The sequence below is a fragment of the Gavialis gangeticus genome, unplaced genomic scaffold (assembly GCF_001723915.1).
Source record: "Gavialis gangeticus isolate Ggan-Ray unplaced genomic scaffold, GavGan_comp1, whole genome shotgun sequence".
NCBI lineage: Eukaryota > Metazoa > Chordata > Crocodylia > Gavialidae > Gavialis > Gavialis gangeticus.
In genome coordinates, this window is record NW_017729004.1 from 18952382 (window position 1) to 18965065 (window position 12684).

Below are 12684 nucleotides of genomic sequence, written 5' to 3' on the forward strand. Positions count from 1 at the left end.
CCGCCCCGCACTGCGGCTCCCGCGCGGCCCCGGCCCCGGCCCCGCGCCGCCTGCTTCCCCGGCCAAGGGCGCAGCGCCGGTGTCTTCCGCGGAGGGGGGATTTGTCCTGCAGCTGTCACTCCCCTCGGCCAGCCCCGGCCTTGCTGTAACCCACCGCTGCCGAGGTCTGGGCCTGCGGCAGGCCCGGCCGTCCCCGCAGCTGCCGGGCTCGCCTGGGGCGGGTGCGGTGTGACACGCCGAGAGGAGCTGGAGCTGAGCGAAGACACACAGGCGTGGGCCCACACCCAGGTGGCCATCCTGACCCTGACATGCAGAGGGCTACGCCCAGTAAGCTGGCATTGCAGGACCACTGAAAATCAGGCTTCAGGTTGACTTCAGCGGATTTCAGCTCAGGCGTGTATAAGTGTGCATACATACGTATATATGCCATTATGCACACGTGTTTGCATGTATGTGTAGTATATTGCCCTATACGGCTTAGGTGTCTGTGTTGGCACACACGATATAAATAACTGTAATTTCCCTTCATCATTTCACGTGGTGATTCGGGAATAGGACTTCTTTGAGATCTTGGCTATTTTTATCCTTTTCAAATATCTAGAGTGCTCCTGTGCATTATTCAAGCGTAGGGAAGCTTTTAAACATTTTAGTGATTTTATTAGTGACTTATTTTAAGCTTTCCAATGTTCCTTGTCCAGCTGAAATCTGGTTTTGACTGAAGAAAAAAATTCCTTCGGGAAAGACTAGATACTGAAGAAAATTCCTTGAGGAAAGAGTAGATCAGATGCAATGTTTGTGTAGATTTTAACTGGGCCTTAATTACTTTCTGAACTGCCACCCTTTATACTCACCTTTAATATATGACTTTTGAAATCAATTATCACTTTGCAGAGTGTTAAAGCTTTCTTCCTTGTAACCTCTTTGCATCTGTGATGTTTATCAAGAAATACTGGGCCTGATTCTTTATTTACTGAGGTGCAAGTCAGGAGTAACTCCAGTGAAGTCAATAGAGTTACACCGGTGTAAAAACACATATAAGTGAAAAGAGAATCAGGCAGACTTGTTATTTTAAACCTTGTTGGGTTTTTTCCCCTTTTACTCATTAAGATGGCAGACAATCATTTTTTCCAGGAATTTTTCACCAATGCCAGTAAAGTTTGTCTCTCTTAATGGTATCCATAAAGCCATTGTTATGGTTGATTAAGACGGTTTAAGAGAGAATAGCATGTAATGCTCCACGTGGCACAATTATAAGGCCAAATCTGAGCAAGTCTTTTGCACAGACTCTTGACAGAAAACTCATACCTGGAAGGGAAAACTTGGGTCAGAATTTGTCCATCGCAGTCAACTCCTTTGGAGAGCCCAGCTGCACAGCAGATACTGCCAGGTATTGCCATAGAGATATGGGCAGTTGAGTCTTGGTTTGTGGTATGTTCACACCTTGTGTCCCTGACTTGGCAGTGGTCCATAGACTCAAGTTATTCTTGCTTCAGGAAGAAACAATCAGTGGGTGCGTTTACATGTTCATTAATGCACCGTAGTTCCCACTCATTAGGTTTAGTATTTGGATAACCAAGTACTTAATCAATGCACAGTAACTGGTGCTACTGTGCAGTAGTGCCGGCGCACAGGTTTTCACAGGTGTTATCTATGCAGTAGCCTAATATCACTGTGCAGTAGCGTATTTGTACAGGTTTTACCCGGCATGCTACTGCGCAGTGTTATTAGGCTACTGCACAGTTAGTGTCTTGTGTAGATGCACCCAGTATGTAGGGATGGATGGAAGGCTACTGCTTTCCAGAACATGGTCACCGATTAATGTTGACTTTCCAGTTCTTATGAGCATTTGTGTGAGGAAGTGATGATACTACTTTTTTTTGCTTTGGATTGTGTCTGATCAATATCATCTACTGTTACATATATCAAACATACATTGTGATAGGCAACTTTATTAATAAATTATCAATATAGACTTTTAAATCTTTTTTTGTTGCTAGTTCAGATTTTAAAGTAGTTTCCCATGGATTCCTTATACCCTACTTGAAAAATCAGAGCAAGAAACAGGTAAATGCACAACAATATATACTGCATAAATCTTTGTATACTCACATGTATGGAGAAACTGTTGGATTTCCTTTTCTAGGCTTTTTCTTTCTTTACAGCATCCCAATGTTCCCACCTCCCTCCGTCCCCGGAGTTACTTCCATTGTAGAATTCTCCACTAGCAATTTTCTGCAATCTATTTTTTTCCACGGTATGAGATCCACATCCACATCACTTTTCACTCACTTTCCTCTCCGGTCAAAAGTCAGATGACAGAGAAGGATTGTGAAATAGCCACTAGGGGTGCTGTATATTAGAAACCAAACAAGCAGCCTCAAAGCATCTTCTCCAAATGTACATGCCTTTTGCCATCCCAATGAGTGGAAACCTGAGAGTAGATTGTCAAATCTAATGGCAAATTAGGTAAATGCCAAATTACCAGGTTTGGGGACCTTATGTGCTATACGAGACATAATTTTGGGGGGGAAAGCATTGAAAAATTAAAATTCTCTTTTGTACGTTTGTACAATTTTCCTATTTGGGTAAAATTAACCAAACACAGTAAGGTAAAATGCTCTAGTAGAACATATTGTTTAAACATCTGATGCCTGCAGTGATTCAGAAGAGTAACAGACAGTGAAATCTAGGTGTTCAAACACCAGGCTAGAAGCCAGAAACTCTTTTGAGGTTTGGTCCTGATTTTAAGACTGACTTGCTCTGTGGTCACGAGCGAGTCCCTTAACACCAGTGTTTGCATTTTACAAGCATCATTATGATGTGATCTCTCAAAGAGATTGCATTTTGTGTATCACAAGAAATACATAATCAGGAAATCATGCATCACGTTCATTTGAGTACTGATAATTTATTTAAGGCAAACAGGGCCACTCAGCGAGGACATTGTAAGCGATAATATATATTGCAATAGATTTTTACCAGTAGATTCTTAAGTGGAAGGCTTGAGGTTCTGCTCTAGCCAAAGAAAAGACCTTTGGGTACTTCTAACTTTGAGTACAAGTTGTCTTCCTTTCACCGAGAGCCAGGTTCAAGCCCAGTGCTAACAATTTAAAATTTGAAGAAAAAAATGTCTACCTTAAATAGTAACATTTTTCCAGAAGTGATCAGAGGAAGAGTTAGTTTACTCATGGGATTTCCATTTTCAGTTTTCTTCAAAAAAGGTTGATACACAAATAGTGCTGTAAAATGCAGATAATACCATCAACCTGACTTGTACTATTTCTGATCGCACTTTGTTGGGGAAAAAAGTGTGACAGAGAGAGTCAGATCTTGGTGTTCCAAATGGTAATACCTTCTCCATGTCTGTATGATCTGATATGACAGCCAGACAGGGGATGCTAAGAGAAATCTGAAGGCATGAGATAAATTCAAACTGAACTGATCTCCTTGGCTCTTGCCGTGTGAAGTTGGCTTGCCCAAAGTACACAAACCAACAGACTGGATCAAGGCCTTCTGTTTGGGTAGAGATCAGAAACAAAGCTTGCCCTCTGAAGTCCACCTCATAGCCAGATCCAGCCATGGTAACCACTGTATTCATTGGGCCATGGTAGCAGGAGAGGTATGTGCATGATTGTCTTAGTTTTTCTTGTTTCCTTACATTTGCAGACTATTTTTGAACATAGAATACATGTTTTCTTTCTTTTTGTGGCATATTTACACCCCAGCTCTTTTAAGATGCTTTGTTTAATTCAGTCAGAGTTTAGCAGTGTGTATGTTAAAATTGTCCCTAATATATTGTGTATGACTGAAAATGACTTGACTGTGCTATTTATCTGTGCCCCCAATAAAAATGTGCCTAATATTGTTTGAATAGTGCTCTGTTCACAAGCACACATGTGTCACCAGCAGTGGATACTGAAGCAATTCGTAGATGTATCAGACTTGACAGCTTTTACTTACTTATTTTGATTTGTAAGAACAACAGTAAGTGCCCCATCAGAATCACTCTGAGCTCTTTGCTATCATTAATACTACAGATATCATTATCATTAATCAAAGTCCAACAATACAGTTATGATGCAGTAAATTATTTGCCTGCCCCATTCATACAAATAACACCCGAAATAACAGCTCTCCTAAACCCTTACATCAGTCAGCTGTGGCCTTCCTCACCAAAATCTTCAGAAGAAAAACGGGTTTTGTAAAGGTCTCTAAAAGTTTAACAAAACTGCCATCTTGCAGACCAAACTGGGAGGCAAATTGCTTGGAGAAGGGGGATTCACAGAGCATGCTCTCTCAGCTGCCCCTTCTCTTTAGCTAAATAGGCTCAATCTTCAGCCTTTGTGGGGTTACATCTATTTATACCATTTCAGTTTCTGTCTCAGAGATCATGACCATGGACTTCCTGCCTGCCCTGTTCATAATGGCATCAGTATTTCATAGGCAGTGAGAAACTTTCTTAAGTGTCCTGATCCTAAGCCATGTAGAGCTTTGTAAGTTAAAACCAACCAACAACTTCATTTGGAAACTGCTGATAATTGGTGCGGACAGATCATGGACCACTGGTGTTTCATGCCTCCAGTGCGAGATAGATCCTTTGGGATGAAAGCAAACTGGTTTAAAAAGTATCTTTCCTCCTTTAGGGGGAAATCCACTGGATGTGAGAGAATGGCGGGGGGGAGGGGGCACATGGAAAGTATGACCCCCTTGTGCTCTGTGGACCACAAAAGTTGCCTCTGGTCTGCTTCCAAATTGTTGGGCTGATGATCCTGAGGGGGTATGAGTCCTTGTTCATGCAGTTTTATGAACTGAGAAAATCTAACTCAGTTCTTTCCTAGCTGTCACAGAGCTTCCCAAAGAAACAGCATCAGCTTTCATATAAGGAAGGGTGAACTTCACCCCGATAAATCCTGAGCCCAAGCCCACTGAAGTCAGTGGGAGTCTTGCTATTGTTTTCAGACGGTTTTGGATCAGGTATCAAATGAACCCTTTGCAGAGCAGCCCAGTTCTTATTCTGAAAGTTTAGCATTTCTGCAGCTCATTTACGTAAGGCAGTGGTAGCAAAACTGTTTGCTGGTAACGAAATAATGTGCATTATCCTCTTCCCGCATCAGATCTATTTGGCTAAATCAACAAGAAACTATAAATATTAGGCAGTGATGCCTCTTTAAAAATTTTGGCAGGATTGCTCCAATCCACTGTAATGTTACAACTAATCCATTGGTCAAATTTGTTTGTAGAATTAATCAATTTTAATCAGTAATTGCCTTTGGGCAATAGTTCAATTATGCCCTCATCTTTTGGTTCTCATTATCATAACAACATCTGAGTAACTTGTTGGGCGGTCATATACTAGATTATCATAATGTTGAAAACTGGACAATATTTATATTGATGCTTATATCTATTGTCATATATCTATGGGCTACGTTTGAGTATATAGTTGTGGTATATAGCAATACAGCTGATGTTTTAGTGTGTAGAAAACACACAAGAACATCTCAAAGACTATTACTGATCACAAAAGGCCAGCTTCTGAGGAATGCTGAGTGGCTGCGCTTTCCATTTTTCCCAGTGGGGTTACATGCACTGAGCATCTTTCAAGACTTGGCCCAAGGCTAATATTTTCAGTTTGTTTCAGCTTTTGTGTGTGTGTGTGTGTGTGTGTGTGTGTGTGTGTACCTTTCTACATAGACGTAGAAGTTAGATTTGCTTCAACTGCAGAGTTTTCTAGAAGAAAAACAAATCCTCTTAAAATATTCATCACCAAAAACAAACCAAAAACCCCACACACTATTATTCCTTTCAGCCTCGCATTCGGAATGCAAAAGAAATCATAATTTATGCATGGAAGCTTGAAAATCTGAACAATCCCAAAGTACTATAAGGGCAGCATTACGAAATGAGGTGCAGAGGATGGTCTAGAAAATTACCCTGGCACACAAACAACTTAAGACACAGAGACAATAGGGCACTGGGAGCTCTGTGATTTCTGATCCACTAGCAAATGCTTCTGTAAGATAACCTAAGGGAATTTTGTAATCACTCCAAAATGCACTACCTGAAGATAGAGGCAATTTTTGGAATGCAGTCCTATTATGTCATTATAGCTCAATATGCTGAGCAAACAGCAGGATAACATTTCCCTAGATCCACTATAAAGTGAAAATTAATTCAATTTGGTGTAGAATTATTCAGCTTTTATCAGTAGTTTTGCTATTAGAATGCCAGTGGGGAAGGGCCAAGCCAAGGATTTTCAAATGCAGGTACAGCTTCATTTAGGGTCCTGCTGTTATTGTTATTTATTGTGTTTACTTCATAATTGAACCCCTGGTGCCAGGCAATGTAAATGATATTGGACTCAAAAAGTTTACTTGCTTTTTCACGACTTCTCCATGTGCAGTCCCACTGAAGTCAATGAGATTATGTACAGAGTAAGGTAAGGCTGTCCAGGTCTGGTATGCAGAAAGAAAGCCGCACGGGAAGCCAGGTTATCACTGTAAATAGTTTGTAGCTTGTAAGACCCAGCCTTCATCAGTTGAAAGTCTAGCCAAGTGTCAGGCCAAACATACCCCTAGTGTATCGCCACTAAAATCAGAAATGCTTTTGACCCTTTCATCTTTCATTAATATTTGCACCTCTCTTTTACATGTCAAACTCCTGGCCTCTTTCGAACCACTGCAGGCCCTGCTTCACACAGGAAATGATGCTATAAAAAAGATTCTGCCTAGGAGATACTAAGTCCCCTGTAGGTTTCACTGCCACTAAATATTACAGAGAATTCCAAAAAGTGACTGGACATTTCCATAATTCATTAAAATCTCTGCTCTAACGATAGTTAGGATATACATGTCTAAATGGTCTTAGTTTTTTTGCTTTTGGGTATAAAGCTACCATTAACTGCTTGAGTCAAGGAGAAGACATTTTGCTGTATGAGAATTTTCCTTCTTTCTGAAATGTACAATCTTGTTATTCTTGGAGGCAGGTGGTTTAGAAGCATAAGTCTTTTAGGCATTCTTGCAAATGTTATTTAAGATAGTCAACGAGGCATGTCAGAGACCCGATGGTACTTCCTGTGACTACGAGCAGGTTCCAAAGGACAGACAAATCACAGCTTCATTTTTACAGGCCGTGGCCCCATATTCGGTGTGGCCCCCCTCTTGTAAATCTCCAAATTTTCTGATGAAGCTGATTTACTTCGCTTCATAGTCTCAGTAGTGAATTGGTTTAGAAAAGTGCAGGCTTCCGCTGCCGATCTAAATGATGAATAAGCTCGTCATGTGAAAATCATACTTTAGCTAGGAATAGGGATTATTCCCAATGCAGGCTTCTAAGACATTATCAACGTCCAAAAACTTATCCCTATCTCTTTCTTTTACCTATCTATTCTTTCTTTTTAATCAGTGTTGGCATGTAACCCATGTACATTCTTATTTTGATGCGTCAACAAAGGATTTCCTCCGCTGATCTCGAGGTTTTAGAAATCATGTGTATCGCTGTTGTGAATAACTGGTTATTAACATGGTTTTCATGACCAGTTTTTGAAAAGGTAGCAGTCTCCCTGTTTCCATTTGACTCCTTTTGGAGGACTCCCTTACCCTACAAAGTCTGAGAGACAGCCATGTAAAAAAACAAGATTGAGAACTTCGGGTTTTTACATTTCACACTTTTCATTTCCCGTCAGATACTTTTGTTACACATTAATACTGTTATTTTACTTTATTATCCTAATAAATAAAACATGCCATATGCCTAGGAAGATGCTTGTATAATCAAAATATCATACTCAACTGAACTCATTCTGAGAGAGAGTGTCTCAAACGGATGATCCGTCCAAATGACAAACAGCCATGGAGTGTCAGTATTTTTGAGGAAAATGCATTCTAATAAAATATGCACTTGCAACCTGTCCTCCTTATATCTATATGAATATGTCTGTTGATGTCACTGGGCCTGGCACATGTAAGGTAAGGTACAATTTGGCTCAGTGTTTTGAATCCTCCCTAATGATAGTTCCACTTCCAGTACTCTGTGTAGGCTAGAAAATTCCAAATTTCTGAGGAATTTTTTTCCCCCTCCGGTGAAAAATGAAAAAAGGTAGAAGCAGGCCTCAGTTTCCAATGCCTTTATTCTTAATGACAGTAAGTAAATTATCACAGATACACATGACATATCGTCCGTATTCATAAAAGTACCTTTTATGCTATTTCTAGCTTGCACTGGCAACAATCATGGTAACGATTCCATAGAAGTCACATTTACCATATATTATCAATAATTATAAAGAATAATATCCCAACCTGGCACAGTCACATAATATATCATTTCAAAGATCTGCTTCTGAGCATGTTGGTACAATGCACTGACAGATTATAGCAAGGTAAAACTTTTCCTGGCAAGGCCTTTGTACTGTCTATTTTCATGATATATCATAGAGGCCTTCTTTGAACAATGGATCATATCAAAGACCTGTGCTATGCTGCTTCAAGCATATATTAAGTTATACCTAAAGTTGATTCACTGCGATACACCTTCCATCTTTGAAGCAGCAAAGCAATAAAGATGAAACTGGAGACAGGAGGTAGCAATACCACCCAGAAAATATTGGAATTACGGGCCAAATTATTAGGTCAGAGCTGATTTGACCCCAAACCATTTGTCTATTCCTCTCTCATGGGATAATTTGTCATGACAAAGGAAAGAAGTTGGAATATTAAATTGATTGAAATGCACTTTCTATTGGAGCTCAGCCTACTGGATTGAGCTGCAGGAAGAAAAACATCACTTTCCATTCAGATAAGACCTTTTTTAACTTATGGCTTGAAGTCCAGGGTGTAAACATTTGAGCCAGCAAGCACAATCCTGTACAGGAGATGAAATGCAGTATTTTCTCATGCAGTGGGCTCCTCTCTCCACATGGGACTTTGTACTCTATTGAGGGCAGGCCTTTGTAAAGAAGCATGCCTTGCATTGAGCTGTGAAAAAGCAAGACATAAATTATTTTCCTGCATTCCCAACAGGGCAAAACGAGTGAAAGAAATGCAAGCCCTGCTACAATAGCCTTAAAACTTTTGGAGGGAGAGGAGCTAACATAATATCATGCCCTCGCCTCTGAGCCTGTGGAAACCTCTCTATACAAACATTATTTGAGCAGGGCTCTGTGTGGCCAGACATTCTAGATGTGGGGAGACCGTGGAAAAAATTCCCATGGGAGCAAGCCTAGGAGATTCACCAGAGTTATTTGAAAAATAGTCCCTTTCTCACCCATGGAAAATTTCATCAACACCATTTTTTTTTTTTAATTATTTTCTTTTTCCTTGGCAATTTTCTTTTTCAAAATAAGGCCTTACATGTTTCAGTATTAAGCAGCCAAAGCCTGAACTTTTGGGGGGCACAAACTGCACACCATCAAATATTTTCGACAGACGTTAGAAAATAAAAACCCAATGAAAATCATATTTTGGATGTGGTTCAAATGAAAGGGTTTGTTTTCTTCTATACTTTCTGGTAAATGAGGGCAATTCACACCTGACTACTGCAATATCAGGGGTATATTTCTCATCTAAATCAAAGCTCTTTACAGTGTCTCGAATGAGTCTGCTTCTCTCCAAAACCAGACCCCTTCAGCTTAGCTCATCTCCAGCTTCTAGCAGAAAATCTCTTGCTCAGACCCTAAACTGGCACTCAAGACTTCACATTAGCTGCTAATTATTTACCCGTAGACTCAGCTGGGCTGGCCTCTGCCCAACACCCATGATGACCAGGGAGTGACTGTGCAAGCTCTTTTCATTTTTTTAAAAAGAAGTTGCTGCCATTCTTTTCTCAGGCAAACGAACTGGGCTGACAGCAGGACTGTCGGGATTGCTGTCCTTTTCTCTAGATGATATTTAGATCTCCTTCCAGAAGAAGCTCAGAGTAACTGCTATAGGACGTCTGCAACCTTTTGTATTTCCTCAGTTCTTCTACTCAGGGATAAAAAGGTAACAGCGATTCAAAGCAATGCATAAATTGAAGGTTTCCTCCTTACTTCAATTAGCAGGGATCTGAATAGGAGAGAAGTGGCAGGTGGGTTTCAGCTACACTTTGTCTGTAAAACATATAACCAAGAAACCAAATTCCAAAGAAGCAGAGGTGACAGTGAAAGGAGAATGTCTTTTGGGATGCAGAAGATAAAAAAATAGCGGTCTCCCATTAGGGCTTCAGATAATTCACTTAAGGAGATGATGGGACCTTCTTCCTCTAGTTGTTACTTGTGAATTCTTTGTTTCTCCTCCTGCTTGAAATGTCCAGAGGCCTAGTGAGAAAAAAAAAAAGTACCAAGGCCCTGCTCAGCCATTTTTTTCAGAGGATGAAGAAAAACTCAAAAATGTTGACCCCTCATACATTCATATCACCAGTTTGGAAACAATAGTCTTCCCAGTTAGCAAAATCTTTCACTAAGAAGTCTGGCAAATTCAAACCTTGTCTGTTTTCTAAGTAACCTGATTTAAAAAAAAAGGTTGGGTCAGGGGATCTTTTCTTTCATGTGGAGCCTTGGAGATCTCTATGCCCTCATAGCAATGTGGTATGCACTGGGCATTTAGTGAAGCTGTATAGAAGTACAAAGGTGTATGACTCTGATCCTGGAATTGGGGTCCTTAATCATTTTAGATGAGAGGTATAGTATAGAAAATGTCAGCTTTTGCATGCGAGGGTTATACAAAATACTTGTTACATAACGATGTGGCTTGGCTGGTGTCTTCCAGGCAGGGGTAGAGAATGAGTTGCAAGTGACTGGTAGGCTTCAGAGCCTGATGTATGTAACCTTTAAGTACAATCAGTTGAGTTGTTAAAGGTAAATATTTGTGAAGTCCTTCCACTACAGCAAGCATATTTCTTAGGTGAACCCACTAAGTGTTAGCTAATCATAGGGCACTTATACTGGAAGAGCTTGTGGTACCGGCCCATGTGGTTTTGTGATGTGGTTGAGAATCCATGGCACTCAGGTTCTTAAACAAGCTGGGCAGTTGTGGAAATGTTATTACCCTGATATCTGTTCATCACTGCTCATGTACCACCTTTCTTAGGCCTGTCTGGAATGAGAGGGAGCCTGCTACAACCAGTTTCAGCTCATCCACACTCCGGTACTCTTCTTTCTGCAATACTTTCCTGATGGTCCTAGAAGCGATGCCAAACAACACTAATGTGGTATTCCTCACTAGCATTTGTGCAGTCTGGGATGTCTAACATCAGGGAATTGTATTCTGGGATTTTGTCAGCACCCAAGTAGGTATCGTGAGGAATTTGAGAGTGGGAAAGGAAAATCTTAGCTGACTTTTTGTGTTGAATGTCCTCTGACCTCCAAACCTGTGTCTATCCCAAGTTATCTTCATATTTGCAGTTCACCTTCAAGCTTTAGGTGGATTTTTAAAGTTAATTCAAGTGCAAGAGCTTATCCCACACTATGCTGAGGTGTAGCAAAGTCTGTGCATGCTCTCTGAGACAGCTGTGTCATCAAACTTTAATTTCAACTTGCTTCTGCTGCAATTCAAACTACTGCCTTCTTCTAACCAGGGGCTGTCAATCACATCAGATTGTGTTGGTATTGAGATGTGGATTACAGAAAAGTGGAGGCTGAGACCAATACACTCATTTCACTTGTAACCTAAACCAGATACGAACCAGGTTTCTAGCATTGTAGTATTAGGGCACTTCACAGCTGTTCTTATCAATCTTTTGGCTTTTCTTTCTTAAGCCATGGTGTCAGAGTCATATGCAACAATTTATGAGCCAATGTTCTTCCAAGAATTGGTAGTCCATTGCTTAGTATACCTTTCTATCCATAAAAGATATTAAATAAGCATGCTTCAGTGAGTCAGTGATTATTGAATTGGGCTCCTGTTTTCTGTCTGACAATTACATCAAGCTTGTCTGCGTCGAGGGGGAAAAAAACAACCCAAACCTGAACATTTCACATGCCAGAGCAACTGACTTTCATGTGCTTAAATAAAGGGAAGGTAAAACAAGTTGAGGTATAAAGCTGTAGCCATCAAATTCACTCTTCAAGTATACTCTGTTACAACAGCATGATTCCTTTTATGATTGTATCCATCATGCTGTCAAAAAAAGAAATCTTATCTTCACTCATTACTAAATATACAAAGGGCTGGGATTTCCACTTGGCAAATGTTCCTGTTTACCTGAAGGCTTGATTTTACCTGCACTTTGATAAAGTTCATTTACAGCTATTTGCAGAGATAGACTAAACTTTTTAATCCTTAAACTACTTGAGTTTATAAACCAAGTTTTGCTCTGAAGTAAGGAACGTGTGCATGAGGTTGCTGCTTTATTGAGGAAAATTAAAGATTCTGTGATGGAAGGAAGCCAGAGGGCCCAGCTGAATCCATGCATTTGGAGTTGCAGTTTATACCTCATGGTGTTTATAACTACTGTGGTAAATGGTACTAACTGATCTACATTAAAAAAAAAATTCTGCCTAAATCCCTGTAATACCCATCCTCAGCCTTTTCCTCTCACATTTTCCTCCACGGTAATAACAGGGACAATCTTGTAACATCTATTATCTCCACCTTTTTCTTATCAAACTTTGACTGGTCTCTTATTTTTCCCTGCTCCCACAAAATTCTCTCTCTCTTACTTCCTGGTACCAATGGATGAGGATGAAGTTTCAAGTTGTGGTTTGTG